Below are 15969 nucleotides of genomic sequence, written 5' to 3'. Positions count from 1 at the left end.
GTAGACTAGCAATATTTCACCTTCGTTCGGGTTTGAGAGAAATGGAGGGCTTGATAAGTACTTCTACAAATCCCTCAGAGCATGCTGGCACTCCTGTGTCCATTCAAAATTATTTTTCTTTTTGAGCAGTGCGAAGAAGCGATGACATTTTTTCGAAGATCGGGAAATGAACCTGCTCAATGCTGCTAACCTTCATGTGAGCCTTTGAACTTACTTTACGTTCGACAATTGATCCAGGATATCCTCTATGGCCTTGGTCTTGTCGGGGTTTACCTTAATTCCCCTTTGTGAGACCAGAAATAATGTGCATTTCTCGGGAATAAGTTTCATTTTATGCTTCCTCTGGATGTCGAATATTTATTGAAAATACTTATGGTGGTCACCTGCATTCAAAGACTTAACGAGCATATCGTCTATATAAACTTCCATAGTCATTCCTATTTGTTTTTCAAACATGTTATGCACGAGTAATTGATATGCGGCTCTGGCATTTTTCAACCCGAAGGGCATCACATTGTAACAATATGTACCGAAAATCGCTATGAATGAAGCTTTTCCTGATCTTCCGGGTTCATCTTGATTTGGTTGTACCCGGAATAAGCATCGAGGAAACTCATTAACTCGTGCCCCGGCGTGGCATCAATCATTTGATCAATATTTGATTGTGGGAACGAGTCTTTCGGCCATGCCTTATTAAGGTATTTATAGTCTACTACACACATGCGAAATTTATTGTTCTTCTTAGGAACTACTACTACATTAGCTAGCCAGTCCCGATATCTTACCTCTCGGATCGAACCAATATTAAGCAAGCGGGTAACCTCTTCTTTGACGAATTTGTTTCTAGCTTTTGCAATAGGATGTTTCTTTTGTCTTACTTGAGGTACGCTGGGATCTAACCTCAACTTGTGCACGGCTACTTCCGTCTTGAGATCCGGGTGTAGTCCTGTCCCCAAGTGGAATTTCCTTTCTAGGAATTCTTCGAACGGTGCAACTTGCTCCAGCTCTTCCGCCGTGGACTTCGTTGCATCCGTCTCTTCTGGAACTTGGAAATATCTCGGCACCTTATACTGTTCTGATTCCTCTGTCCCCAGGCTAACTTATTTGGTCGGGGGTAGGTTCCGGTTCCTGTAATTTCTATGGGCGTGTTCCTTTCCGTTGCTACTAGAGACCGAAATTGCATTCATCTCCCTTGTTGTTGGTTGATCACCTCTTATCTGCTTGACTCCTTCGGGCGTTGGAAACTTCAGCAATTGGTGATATGATAAGGGTACAACTTTCATCTCGTGTAACCATTGCCTTCCCAGGATGATATTGTATCTCATGTCACCATCTAATACTTCAAAGAGAGTTGATTTCATTACTCCTTCAGCGTTCATTGCAGCAAAATCTCTCCCCGGGTTGTCACACTTGCAAGGTTGAATCCAGCGAGGAGCTTTGTTGTCGGAATAATGCTTCCGGTGAGTTTAGCTTGCTCCAATACTCTCCACCGCATGATATTAGACGAACTTTTGGATCCACTAGAACACGTTTAATCTTAAAATCTAACACATTTAAAGAAATTACCAATGCATCATTGTGTGGTAACAACAATCCGTCTGCGTCCTCCTCTGTGAAAGTGATATCGTCTTCCAGGAGTCTTTTACTACGAATTATTGATACTTTCATTTTTCTTTCTTCCAAAAAGGTGATGCCGTTCACCTCCGAAGATCATATTGATCGTTTGACGTGGGGGTTGTTCTCCTGCTTTCGCAGGCTCCGCATTGTCTCTGTTACGACCAGAATTGTTCTTAGCTCGGTCACTCAAGAACTCTCTGAGGTGACCATTCTTCAATAGTGTTGCCACTTCTTCCCAGAGGTGTCGACAATCCCCTGTTCGGTGGTCGTTCGTCCCATGGTATTCACACCATAAGTTGGGATCCCTCTAGCTGAAATCGGATCTCATAGGTTTTGGGAATCGTGCCTCTTTGATGTTTCTCATGGCTGACACCAACTCTACTATATAGACGTTGAAGTTATATTCCAATAACTTGGAGTAAGAAGGATCCCGTGACCCTGACATTTCTTTATCATGCATCAATTTATTGTTCCAGCCACGATTAGTCCTTATGTCAGTGGTGAACTTGTTTGCTGTCCGGAAGCCTCTGCCACGACCTTCGGTCCGCTCATAGGGAAAAAATTAGCCCCTCCAAATTCGCCTATCCGTGTGGTAATTATCTTTTGATTTTTCTCTGTTCTTTTTCCGTCCTTTGGTCGACGATGGAAAGCCAACCTGATCATCTTCGATCCTTATTTTTGACTCGTACCGATTGTGGACATCTGCCAAAGTTGTTGCTTGAAACTCAAGTAGGCTTTCCTTCAGCTTTCGGGATGCGTCTTAGCTTCTTAGATTCAATCCTTTGGTGAATGCCTCAGCTGCCCATTCATCCAGGACAGCCGGGAGCAACATTCTTTCTTTTTGGAATCGGGTAACAAATTCTCATAATAATTTGGATTCTCTCTGTGTGATCCTGAATATATCGGTCTTCCGGGCTTGTACTTTTTTGGCCCCGGCATGAGCCTTGATGAATGAATCTGCGAGCATCTCAAAGGAATCTGTGGAATGCTCAGGTAATAATGAATACCATGTTAGAGCTCCCCTCGTGAGAGTTTCTCCAAATTTCTTTAGTAACACAGACTCAATTTCGTGAGGAGCTAAATCATTTCCTTTTACCGTCGTTGTGTAGGTGGTAATATGCTCATGTGGGTCTGAAGTCTTGTCATACTTTGGCACTTCAGGCATTTTGAACCGTTTCGGGATTAGTTCTAGTGCCGCACTCGACTTGTAGGGCAATTGAGTAAACTTCTTCAAATCCGGGCCTTTCAATACGGGTGGCACGCCCAAAATTTGGTCCATGTGGGTGTTTACTTCCCTCATAAACCGTAAAAGTTCATTCTTGAACGGGTCGTTCTTGTTGTTGAGACCTGGTCCGCTTCCCCGGCCCTTTGAAGCCAACTTTACCCCTGGGAGTGTTATTGTCGACACTCTGTGTTTTTAATTTGCGGGAACACCGGGAAGAATTGGATCTCGTCTGTTTGCATTATTCGAAGCCCCAGACAGTGCCTGCTTTAACTCCGTCATAACCTCATCATGCCGCGTGAGATGGCCTAGAATGATCGCCTGTTGCTCTTGCAGGCTCTCACCGCATCAATGACATGCTCCTTATCAGCATCATCGGGAGTTGTCTCCCGAACCTGTCGATGGTACTGCCTGTCATGCACCGACGTGGCATCATTCCCCTCATTGCGGGTGTCACTAATTAAATCCTCGAAATGAGGCTAATCCCCTCAAATTTCAGGGTTGTGCATGTTATTAATAGTGTTATCTGCCATTTTTTGTGATTTTTTCTAAGACAAAATAATCAAAGCACGTTAGTAAAAAAAATCAAGGATCAATTTAGTTGCACGGCTGTCTAGGCTCCACGGTGGGTGCCAAACTGTTTACCCATAAAATGGTACAGTTGAATCTATACGTGGTTTCGAGACAAGTGAACTAATTTGATCCTGAAATAATAAAATAATTGAAGAATGATAAAATTCGTAGCCTTAAAATGTAGATGAAACAACAAATGACAGTTCCGGGAACAAGGTTTTCGGGCACATCAATGAAGAGATCAAAAAGCGAGAAAGTAATATTGTATTAATTGAGCTCACTATTTATAGTTGTGTCTAGGGAAGGTGGTACTAGGATCCTGCCCTCCTTTAATGTCAATTATTAGGGTCATTGATGAAAATGTAATAGTGAACATAAATGTCAAATTCTCTATAATGGGCCATCGCTCTTAAAACTGCAGAATATTCTTTATTAAATGCTACCGGGCGCAGAGCATCTAATACACCTTTATAAACGTTATCCCTTTCGGTAACAAGCGGAATAGCTACGTTCAGTCATCGGGCATCCCCGTCTTGGATTTCACATGTCCTTCCTTTAGATGACCATGTGTCATATCATATTTTATCCTATACAATTGCATATTTCATCGTAGTGATCTTAGATTATGTCTTACTTATTAATAAAGTTTTTTTCCTTTAATGGGAGTGAATCTATTTCTATTCAATGGGCATGGACTCACAATAACTTAAAAAGTAGTGTAGAATTTCTTGCGTAAAGTAGTTATGTTTTAGTTAGCCACAAGTGTGTACTTGGAGGTGTGTTAATTAGCATTTGCTTTTCGAAAGATTTCTTATGAACACAATCGGCTAGAAATAAAAATATATTTGCTTATTGTTTCCTTGCCAAAGAGAACATTGATATTACATGGAAATATAAATGCATAATTGAAATTTATAATAGAATTAGTGCAATTGGACACTACTATATTATTTGCACTTACGTAACACATACATTAAAATCAACTCCATATCCCAAGTCGCAGCTGCAGCAAATCCAACAATCACTGCAATCACTATTTGTCGTACAATTTCTTCCACAAGTCATAAAACCATTAACTTGTGGGACTAGTCTCCTTTGAAGTCCTGGACGATCATGATCAATATCCCATGTTGACATAACTTGCATCATTGAGTACCACGATACATTAACAGAAGTATTTCACGATAATAATTATCAATATAACATGAATAACACGCATTAAGACATCTCGCTCATAAACCAAAAAAAAAATGTTTAGACATATGAAATATGCATAAAGTCACATATGTACCTTAATACATATATAGTGACAACTGACAAGCACAGTATAGAATTAAAATCTACAGCTAAGTGAGGTTGATACTTACCGCTAGCTACCAGGAGAAGAATGGTGAAAATAGAACCAAGCTTAAGCAATACCATCTTCGAAAATAATACTCTATATTTTATGAAAGTTCTTATGTGAGAATTGCTTTCCAAATTGGGTCATTTATCGGCCTCCCTTATAAATAAATAGCTGTTTGCGATGATCGATATATCTTAGTTATTTATTTATTCATATTTCGTAACTTGCTTTAATGTTCCAGTCTCGTTTAAGCTGGCCTCTTTTCCTAATGTAATATATAAATTTAGTTCCTTTCTCTTCCACACTACTCCTCCCTGAAAAGAAGGGAGTTTTATCAATGAAATCTAATTAATTAGTATAGTTAGATTGGGACTCTCATCAATAGAAATAAAAGTAATGAATTAAACTGAATTTAGATCCATTATTTTCGGAAGATGCATGTGAATATTGAATTGCATATGAGTATCGATTTGAAGATAGAACTCAAACCATATACTATAATATTTTGCAACTTGAATATGGCTATTGAAAAATACTAGGAGTATTTAATTGCACATAGTTTGAATGGAATTTGTACACATTTCCTTTTTTAGCTTTTGCACCTTTTCACCTTAGAATTTTAATAGGAGAATAAAGTTTACAATAAAAGTCTGATTAAGGTTTTAGAGTCCGTTTGACCAAGTTTTTAAATTTGGTTATTTTGAAAAAGTATTTTTACAAAATAGCAGTTTGTGTTTGGCAAAGTCATTTGAGTAGTACATTTTGCAAACACATTGTGTTTGGCCAACCTTTCCAAAAAATACTTTTAAGTATCAAATTATAAATAAGGACAACAAATGTTTAGTTTGCAATTAGTATGATCTAAAAAAGAGAAATGAATTTAGTTTTTTGTTATAAAGGAATTCAATTAAAATATAAATGAAAGATTCTAATCAATGTAATTACTCAAAAAATAAAATATAAAATATTGTTATTCCAAAGTAATAACATTGAGTAACTAGTATTACTTATTGTTTATATGATAATTTAATATATCAAAGTACATTATTCAATATAAATTAAAAATCTGCTTTTATGAAACTATTCCAAAGAGGATTAGAAGAAAAAGAATAAAAATATGATTGAAAAGAGAATAAATGTACGGTAGAAGGAAAAGGAAAAGGAAAAGGGTAAACTAATAAATGATAATTTGAAAACTATATATTTACTGTAAGTTTATTTTTGTTTTGAATAAATTTATTTTTTTGCTTCTTACAAAAGCTAGAATTTGTAGTTTCTCCTCAAAAGTAGAAAAATTGCTTCTGCTACTGTCACGACCCAAAATCCACAAAGGGTCATGATAGCGCCGGACACCGCTGTCAGGCAAGCCAACCATAAATACTTAATTAAATTCTCATTTAAATAATTGTGAAAACTATAATTTTCTTTCAATTTGGCTAGTAAAAGATAATCTTTACAAAATAAATAAAAGAATATTTAGAAGTTAATACAGAATACCCCATAATGATCCCAGAACCCGGTGTCACGAGTGCATGAGCAATTACTAAGGAATCAAATAAAGTACAATAATTGTCCGGAATACGAATTGGACAGAAAGTAAATGCAATACGCTGAAAGAGACTATACTGGCTGCGGGTCGCTTCGAGAAATGTAGCTCACCTAGTCTCTGTATCATCCATGCTGCTATGCCCAGTAGCCCATTAGAAATACGTGTGCCTGTGCAACAAAAATTCACAACAAGTGTAGCATGAGTACGAAAACAACGTGTGCTCAGTAAGTATCCCGTCTAATCTCGAAAAAGTAGAGACGAGAGGTCGACTTCGACACTTACTAGTAGTCCAATAATGATATGTCAATAATATAGTAAATCGAGGATTTTTATAAACAAGATTGTAATTCAATAGAATGAAGCAAGTAAACAATTCTTTCTTTTATAGGAAATTCCCAAATTCCTTTTCATCATTTATACATTTATTCTCAAGCCGGGAAGAAATAATATCACTTCAATAAATTTCAAGGCAAGCAATACAAGCATGCGCAAATCATGCCGAGGTCGTCCGATTCGATCCAACAATATATAAACTGTGCACTGCTAGAGGGTCGAATGGCGCGAACCATAGATGCATCTATTTAATCTACCGAGGCGTTCGGCCCGTTCCACAATAGATAAACACATTCAACAGTCAAATCAAAAATTCATCAAGGAGCAATTATTCAGAAAAAGGCAAGATTCTCTTTTAAAAGTAAAAAAATGATATCTAGCCTTTTAGAAATTCATTTACACGTTCGATATGTTTTAAGCTTTTTTTAAATTGTCTACAAGGTTGCAAATATTACAAGTAAAGCATGTTTTTGGCCCTAAGCTACCCGGACTTAAGCATAATAGTAGCTACGCGCAGACTCTCGTCACCTCGTGCGTACGTAGCCCCCACAATTAGGAGCATATAACCAATTAACTCACCTATGGGGACAATTCCCTCTTACGAGGTTAGAAAGGAGACTCACCTCGCTCCGAAGTTCCATAACCGGCATTCCACGCCCTTCCAAAGACACAAATATGCACTATGCTCCAAAACTAGCCAATAATTATGCAAATCCATTAATATATGTTCAATTACTCCTAATGATCCAATTTATAACAATTCCTAACCCCGATCGAAAAGTTAACAAAAACGCCATCGGGCCCACGTGCCCGGATTCCGAAATTTTTCGAAGATAAAGTTTACCCATAACCTCACGAACTCAAATATATAATTTACTCTCAATTTCATACCCAAAATCGTGGTCAAAATCCAAAAATACAAATTCTAGGTCTTTCGACCAAAACCCCAAGTTTCTACCAATTTCCATAGTTTAATCCGCAATAAAACAATGTATTTAACTTACAAGAGGTGGGATTAACTTACCTCATGATTGATGGTGAAAATAGCACCTCAAAGTTGCTCCAAAATCGGCTCCTATGGAAGAAATGGGGTTGAAGTGAACCCAACCTCGATCTAAAAGAACCTCACTACCTCCAGCATTTTCGCGCCTGCGGTGCATAAACCGCTCCTGCGGCCCCTGCTTCTGCGGCGCACATGCCGCTTCTGCGGTCCCAGGCTCAAGGCCAAAAATCCGCTTCTGCGGTCTCCTCAGCGCAGATGCGGCATCTGCAGTTAAAGTACCGCACCTGCGGTCACTGCACTTCTTACCCCAAACCGCATATGCGACCCCATAGCCGCTTTTGCGGCTCCGCACCTGCGGTCAAAACCTCGCAGGTGCGGTTACCCCAGATATCAGCAGCCTCAATTCTTCCTCAAATTCCAAAATTGATCCGTTAATCATCCGGAATCCACCCGAGGCCCCCGGGACCCCAACCAGTTCCAAAACATAATGCGGACCTGCTCGAGGCCTCAAATCATATTAAACAACGCCGAAATTACGAATCACACCGCAATTCGAACTTTATGGACTTTAGAACTTCAAACTTCTACATTCGATGCCGAAACCTATCAAATCACGTCCGATTGACCTCAAGTTTTGCACACAAGTCATATTCGCCATTACGGACCTACTCCAACTTCCGAAATCGAAATCCGACCCCGATATCAAAAAGTCCACTTCCGTTCAAACTTCTCAAAAACCTTCAAATTTCTATCTTTAGCCAAATGACTCCAAAACGACCTACAGACCTCCGAATTCACTTCTGATCGCGCTGCCAACACCAGAATCACTATACGGAGGTATTCCCAGACTCGGAATCCCAAACGGACATTGATAACACTGAAATGCACTTCAACCCAAACTTATGAAATTCTTCCAAAAATGCTAACTTCCACAATAGGTGCCGAAACGCTCCCGGGTCTTCCAAAACCCGATCCGGACATACGTCCAAGTCCGAAATCATCATACGAACCTGCTGGAACCTTGGAATCCCGATTCCGAGGACGTTAACTCAAAAATCCAATCTTAGCCAATTCTTTCAACTTAAAGCTTCCGAAATGAGAATTCTCTTTCCACATCAACTCCGAACTTCCCAGAATTCAATTCCGACCATGCGTACAAGTCATAATACCTGAAGTGAAGCTACTCAGGGCCTCAAACCGCTGAACGACGCGCTAGAGCTCCAAACAACCGGTGGGTCGTTACATTCTCTCCCACTTAAACATATCTTCGTCCTCGAATGTGCTAAGAACTGTGCTAGAGTTGTCCCAAATCACTGTTTAACACCTCGTGCACCTACCCGTGCTACTACAACCCAGTTAGGCGCATTAGCTCAATCAAATCTGACGATAACCTCTTCCATTAGGCAAATAAGCCTTAGGACCCAGTTTCAACATCCAAATTTCTTTGCCAGGCCTGCTTTCAACATATGAATGCCGTATCAATCACTATGCAATGTACCAGAACATGACTGCATACATTTGCCGAATTCTCACCATGCACCACATCATCCGCAGGACCATAATCACATTCTCTGATCATAATACTGACATTCCTCGAATCTGATTCTCACAATGTACCTCATGACATGTATAATCTTGTTCCAATTCTTACAATACTGCCACGACGGAAGAGACATGTAGAAATTCATAACCAACTGCCGGGTCAACAAATCATTGAGTCTATACTTCTGACAAGAACATCACCTCATTTTGAGCCAAATAATGATCTTTGCTCTTTAATATACTTCATACAATCCGATTGCACAGATCCTAGATCCCATAACCTTGTCTCACCCAGTACGAAGTGCTCAGGCAACAAGCCACCCCAGACATGACCAAAAGTCTCATATGATGCCCCAATGTGCCAATAGGCTACCAAAAATACTTTTTTATTTTGGCCAAACACATTAATTTTTGTACTTATGGTCTCCCAAAAGCTTGACCAAACGGGCTCTTAGTGATATTTCTCATTTCTATTCAGTGTGTTCACCCGTGTAACATGTAGTATATTACAGTACCTCAATGCAAATCAGTAGGACTAAAATGGCTAAAAATTCTCATAGCACGGAGTGATATTGTGGGGGAAGTGCACAATTAGCCGTTAATTAGAGCTGTATTTACTCTTAACCACAATCTAAAAGGTATTTACTCTTTAGCCAGTGCTTCAATAAAATTTTACCCGCGCGGACGAAAATACCCCTGTGCTAGACATGATGTCCTTAACTTCATAAGTTTTGTATAAATATTAAAGACAAAGTGTCCTGAACTAGCACCTTCTATTTTAAACTTTAGGACATCCTGTCCTTAACTTCATGTATGTTGTGTAAATATTAATTAAGGATAAAGTGTCCTGTATTCGCACCTTCTGTTGTTAAATTTTAGGACTCCATGTTCTTAATATTTACACAGCACTCATGAAGAAAGAGTAAAATCGTCTTTTCGTATTACTTTAATAGAATAGTGGCTATTTTTGCTCAACATTAAATGTATTGGATAAATATTAAATACCATATTAAAAAATAGCTACCCCACACCATTTGTACTGATATTGTTCTTTTTGGGCAAAGCTCACACAATTTCCAGAAGGCCTTAAACCATTAAAATTATCAAACTCCTTATAATTAGTTTTACTTTCTATGTGGGACACAACCAAACGTAGGATAATACGTAAAAGCATAGAAAGTAATACTCCTTATACATATTATAGTACGTAGAAAAGTAGTTGACTGTTTATTCCATTAAAGTTCATTACCATATCTCCATGTGAAAATTCAGTTTTTAAAACAGATTATTGGGCAACACGTTCAGCAACTGATCCCTGTAACACTTTGAAGAAGTCAATCGATATCCTAATAATACCCTGTAATTGCAATATAAAAAAGATGGGGCAGTTCTCTCAGTTTTTCTTTTTCTTTACTCGTGCTTCTTATGCTACAATACAAACAACAAGGATACGGTGGCGTTTGGATTGGATTATAGAAAATAGTTCTAGAAACTACAAGCACAGGCCATTTTGATATTATTGTGGTGGATCCAGGATTCGAAGGTAGCGGAGGCACATGAGCAAACTACTCAACCAATGCCCAACTTTTGAGCTTAAGAGTTTCAAGTAATATTATATGATTACTTTCAACATATATATATATATATATATATATATATATATATATATATATATATATATTTAGAATTTTTGTCGAAGTTAACAGAATACGATGATCCTTTTACTCCGAATATAGGTCCGCCCCTGAATATCATAGGGGGAAAAAATAACAGAAGGAAGAAGCCAAGAAACTTGTTTTAATTAGTTTGAGCAAAAATCAAAATATGGTAATAGTTTATAACTGTCGAACTTTTGGACTTGGTGCGATACCTTCAGCAAAATGATCATGAATTTTTATAGGAGTATCTAATAAATAACAAATCGTTTGTGTTAGGACTGAAATAATCCGCTGTTATGCGAAAGTTAGTAAAGCAAACATTGAACAACGATAAATCAGACAACAAAGAGAAATATACCAAAAGAGACACAAATATTTAACGTGGTTCAGTCAATTGATCTACATCCACGGCGGAGATGAGCAAGTGAGCAGAGTTTTAAAGAAAATATGTGGCGCTTGTGAGTCGAGTCTTGAGGCTAAGATGTTATGGTAGAGTGCTTAGTCTATTTTAAATATTCTTGGCATGATGGGTTAGGGAAGTTGTTTGATGAAAATGTTGTGTCTATGTGAAGTATACATTGATTGCTCGAGGACGAGCAATGGTTTATGTGTGGGTGTAGATGGTAGGCTAGGAGCTCGTGTTTTAGTTACATTTTGCACTCTAGTTACTACAATTTGATTGTATTTGAGCCTAATTGCTAATATTTTATACTTATTACGTGTGTCATGCCGTGTAGGATATGATTTCGAGTGGAGAAACAAGTTTGGAGCTTAAATGGATGATTTGGAGCTTTGAAGTCTAAGTAGAAGCCCAAGAAATTAAGTCGAGATCACGTTCGGGGGTCAAGGACCGAGTCTGGAAGTCAAAAAGTGAGAAAAAAAGATTACTCTGGAAAACATGCACTACCGCGCCGCGCCATGCGCCGCGGGGCGCTAGTGCAAAATTCCTGCAGAGTATAAAAACCAACTCTTTGAACTTCTCTACAGGCGCACCGCGCTGTGCGGCACGCTATGCGGTGCGTACGTGCAAATTTACAGAGTATTTCTCCTACTTCGGCTTGTAAATGATAGTTTCATCCGGGCCCGTCCCTACACGGTATAAAACTATAAATACACCAAATATTCGATTTTTAGAGGACTTTTGACCTTGGAAGCTTTGGGAGAGCATTGGAGGATACAAGACACAAGATTCATCATCTTTCTATCAATTCAATATGGGAGTTTGGATTGTAATGTTAGATTGATGCTTTATCACTCTTTAATTATATTTGTGGAGTAGTTTACTTTAGGGTTTGACATGATTTGGTGACTTGGTTGTTGTTTATGGATTTGATTACAACTTAATTGCTTGAATTTATTGGAGGAGCTTTAATATAGTTGTGATTTTATTCTTTATAGTGTTTAATCAAAAGAGGAACATCTTATTGAATATTATTGCAATGTATGCCTTAGTTTATTTTTGTGATTCTTCGAAGTATACGAGAGAGATTTTTGAGTTACCGTTTTTAAATTAATATTCGCGAGAAGTTTCTCTTAGATTAGTCCTACCAATAGATTCTAGCAAGTATCACCGCACTTCACATTTGTTTATTTGAAAGATTTAGATTTAATCGAGAGAGAAGTCTGAATCGGAAGTATAAGCTAATCACCTATTGAATTCATAAGAATCGATAGAAGCTCAAGAGTGAAATATAACAGTATCATATCCAGAATAACAACCTTGCACCTATCATGTCTAAACCCTTATTTCTCACATTGATAAGAACCCAACTCTGCTAACCTCTAGTTCTTTGCAGTCAATTGTCAATAATTGATTTACTTTATTAGTTAATCGTAGTTCGTAATCATTCCAAATCAAGTTTTGATCATCCTGAATAGCAGTTAAACCAGAAATTACTAGAGTATTGTTTAAATCCAATCCTTGTGGAGACGATAATTTAACTATACTATCTTTGACTAGCGAGTATCAATTTCGTATTGAGTTTTGCGCTCGTCATTTGCTTTGTATTATTTTCAGAAAACTCGACCTATAATATACATTAGAATGGTCACCTAGCAAGACTAACCAATTAGTAGTAGTGTTTCAGGTCAGTTATATCGCTTTCTAAAACCCATTAGTAATTAATTTCTTTCTAATAAAAAAAATACCCTTTTTTGAGGTTGGACTCCTAAAATTTACAAAGTTTGGATGATCAAAGGTTTGTGTTGATTAAAAGGTATGTGCTTTTGGACAGAAGTTAAGTGTGTTATCATTGGGGTTACCTGATCATCTGATCTAATTGTTTGGTCTTAAGTATATATGATACTGTTTAACCAAAAATTAGATTTTAGGTCAAAGCTTGAATTTAGAAGAACACGGGTTACTGATAATCGGAAAAGAGTATATAAAGAAAGAAATAGGTGAATAATATGATCAGAAAGCAAGTAAATCAAAGTATATTCGAATAGTGTTTTTTTCGTGCTTACAGTTGTTTGTGACTTTCCCTTTTATAGCCATTTTGGGAATACAGACTTTACCTTTGTCATAATAAGACAATTATGGGCAATTAATGACTTTAAATGTTACGTTATGCAATCATATATGTTAAATACATATTCTCTAACGTTTTCAGTATTTAATATTCATTAAATGCTGTATCTGGGCTCTTTTTTGCTGTTAGATTCATTGCTTTGACTCTTCACGATCTTTGACCTTTAAATGTCTTGAATAGGTATGAGCGTTGAATTACTTGTATGACTGCTCGTGCCTTCTCCATTTAACTTGTTCGTATCTGTTGTTGCTCGTATCTGTTGTTGCTCGTATCTGTTAACCAACCTTAATTCTTTGACTGTTTGACCAGTCTACGTGTCATGACACATCACCATATATATATAAATACAATTTTCCCCAATACAGATAGTCCCCCCACTTTCCATTTATTCATCAGTTTGAATATTTGGGAAGTGAAATTCATTAAAGCAGAATTTTTGTCACCATTAATGCTCTGATAGAGTTGACGCTTCAATTATCACTTCCATTTAATGCTTTAGACACGTGTCATCTTCTTATTGGTTCCACAGTTTTACAACACTTTCTCAGGCTTTCTTTTCGGCTCCACTGTTCATGAAGTACCAGTTACCATTATTCTGACCCTTCCATTACTGCATTTTTACTTTTGACGGTCACCCGTCAGTATAAATACAATTTTACCTTTCACCTTTTACCACATAAAACTTTTTTTTCTCGAACACTTGAACTGTGCAAATCTCTGTTTACTTCTTCTTCTTCCTCATCATGTCTTCTTCGAACCCTAACCCTAAGAGAGTTCCTATTTTAGACAATTTTCCCAATGCCCCTGTTAGACATAGAAGGGGTGGGAGACTTTGTAGCTTAGGATCCTCTCGTGGTGGCGGTTCTGCCATGCCTTCTCCTAGCCCTTGTTCTTCCTCTAGAACTAGAGGTTCTTTTACCCAAAAATCATCTTCTAAGAGCAAGGAGGCCTCTGAACCATTACAGGAGCCCTTGGTAGAAGAGATAATCCCTAACGATTTATCTTTTCACCACGATAGACAATCACTTCAAACCGAAGTTTCTGGTCTAGATCGTACCGATTCTTACCCCACTTTGATTACAGAGATTTTAGCTCCCATAGTCCGCAAAGATTGTCACTGGAGTAACGATTTTCCCATTGTAATCCACAATCCAAATCAAAGAATTACCTCATATATGACTGGTCTTTCTTTTGTTTACACATACCCTTTTACTCTTGGTTTTAAACCAGCTATTGATCCAGTGATTCTCGATTTCTGTCATGGAGGGCTATTGCTTGTTTAATGCATCTGGCCAATTTGGGAGACGTTAATTTCACCTTCCCTCACCTAATTCATCTATACTCCCCTAGACTTTTTTGTAATGGCGTCTTTACCTTAGTGGCTAGGAGTAAGAGGGTTTTGGTGAGCCCAGAAGATGATAAGGATCGTGGCTGGTATGCCCGATTTGTTGTTGCCCCCACAGTTGGTTTAGGGGGTGAACAAAACGTTCCCTTCCCTGAGAAGTGGAACTTTGCACGTATATCTCTTATCTCTCTCGTACCTCTTTCCTTCGAGTTTATCAATTTCCTTAACTTTGTTTCCCTCTTTTTTTTTAGCAACCATGGGAGTTGTGGAGAACATTCCCAATTTTCGTGGTTGGGTAGATAAATTGTTGAAGATCGCGCCTATGGAGGCTAGGTCTTGGAAATTTATTTCCAATCGTCATGGTTGGAAAGTAAAGACTCACGGTATGAGTTTTTGTCTTTCTCATATGTAAATTTTTTTCCCTTTATTGCTTTAACATTCAACCTTCTCTTTTTCAGGTTTTGCTATTCGAGGTGTTAATGCTGAAGCAGTTGCGGCCTCTCGTTTAGGAACCCAACTTTCCTTAGAAAGTGCTCAGGATATTCTTCTGAAAAGAAAAACCACAGACGATGATAGCTCCAACGAAGAAGAGGAGGATGGTTCCTTGGTGACAAGGCCAAGAGTTAGGAGACGTATCGTCTCTGAGGAAGCTGAAGTTTCTCATCACCTTTCTCCTACCGGGCCTGTTAATCTTGTCTCTGATGATGATTTTGCCACCCCTCATGACACTCATGAGTCGATTAACCAGCTTTTTGTTAGTGGTTTTGAGAGTAGTGGATTAGGACCCGTTTTGGATGAATTTCCCCTATCTTCTTCTTCAACTCCCATATCTTTAGTTCATTCTCTTCCTTCTTCTGTTGTGCCTTTGGTTCCTTCCTTACCTGTTCCACCTGCTTCCGTACCTCCGTCTGCTGTTTTTACTTCTTCTACCGCTCCTCCTTCTACTGTCCATAATACAGAAGTGGGTTCTACAAGTAGAAGGATTGCTATGAGGAGCGTGACTATCGAAGTTCCTGCTAACAACAGTCTTTTGAGGAAATCCGGTCAGGCGGATATTTGGCTTGAACCTTTAATAGGCCCAATTGAGAAAGAAAAACTGAATAGCCATAGCTGTCTGACCCTGATGAACGACATAGTTCATTCCACCTTGAAGGTATGTCCCTTCTTTCTTTAATTTGCCAGAATTTTTCTAGAATTCTAATTTTTCTTCCCTTATCATTTTCAGGCCAACCTTATTGGTACAGAGCTGAT

General features: G+C 38.2%; 1 long non-coding RNA gene across 1 annotated transcript; it reads right to left on the bottom strand.

The window, feature by feature from the left end:
* On the bottom strand, window positions 4241-4990 carry LOC109222896. The gene is made up of 2 exons (XR_002067477.1): window positions 4780-4990; window positions 4241-4551 (listed from the first exon to the last, which is right to left on the bottom strand). It is a non-coding gene; the product is annotated as an uncharacterized LOC109222896 (long non-coding RNA).

Source organism: Nicotiana attenuata, chromosome 2 (assembly GCF_001879085.1).
Source record: "Nicotiana attenuata strain UT chromosome 2, NIATTr2, whole genome shotgun sequence".
In the NCBI taxonomy this organism is placed as follows: domain Eukaryota; kingdom Viridiplantae; phylum Streptophyta; class Magnoliopsida; order Solanales; family Solanaceae; genus Nicotiana; species Nicotiana attenuata.
This window is presented reverse-complemented; position numbering and strand designations above follow the sequence as displayed.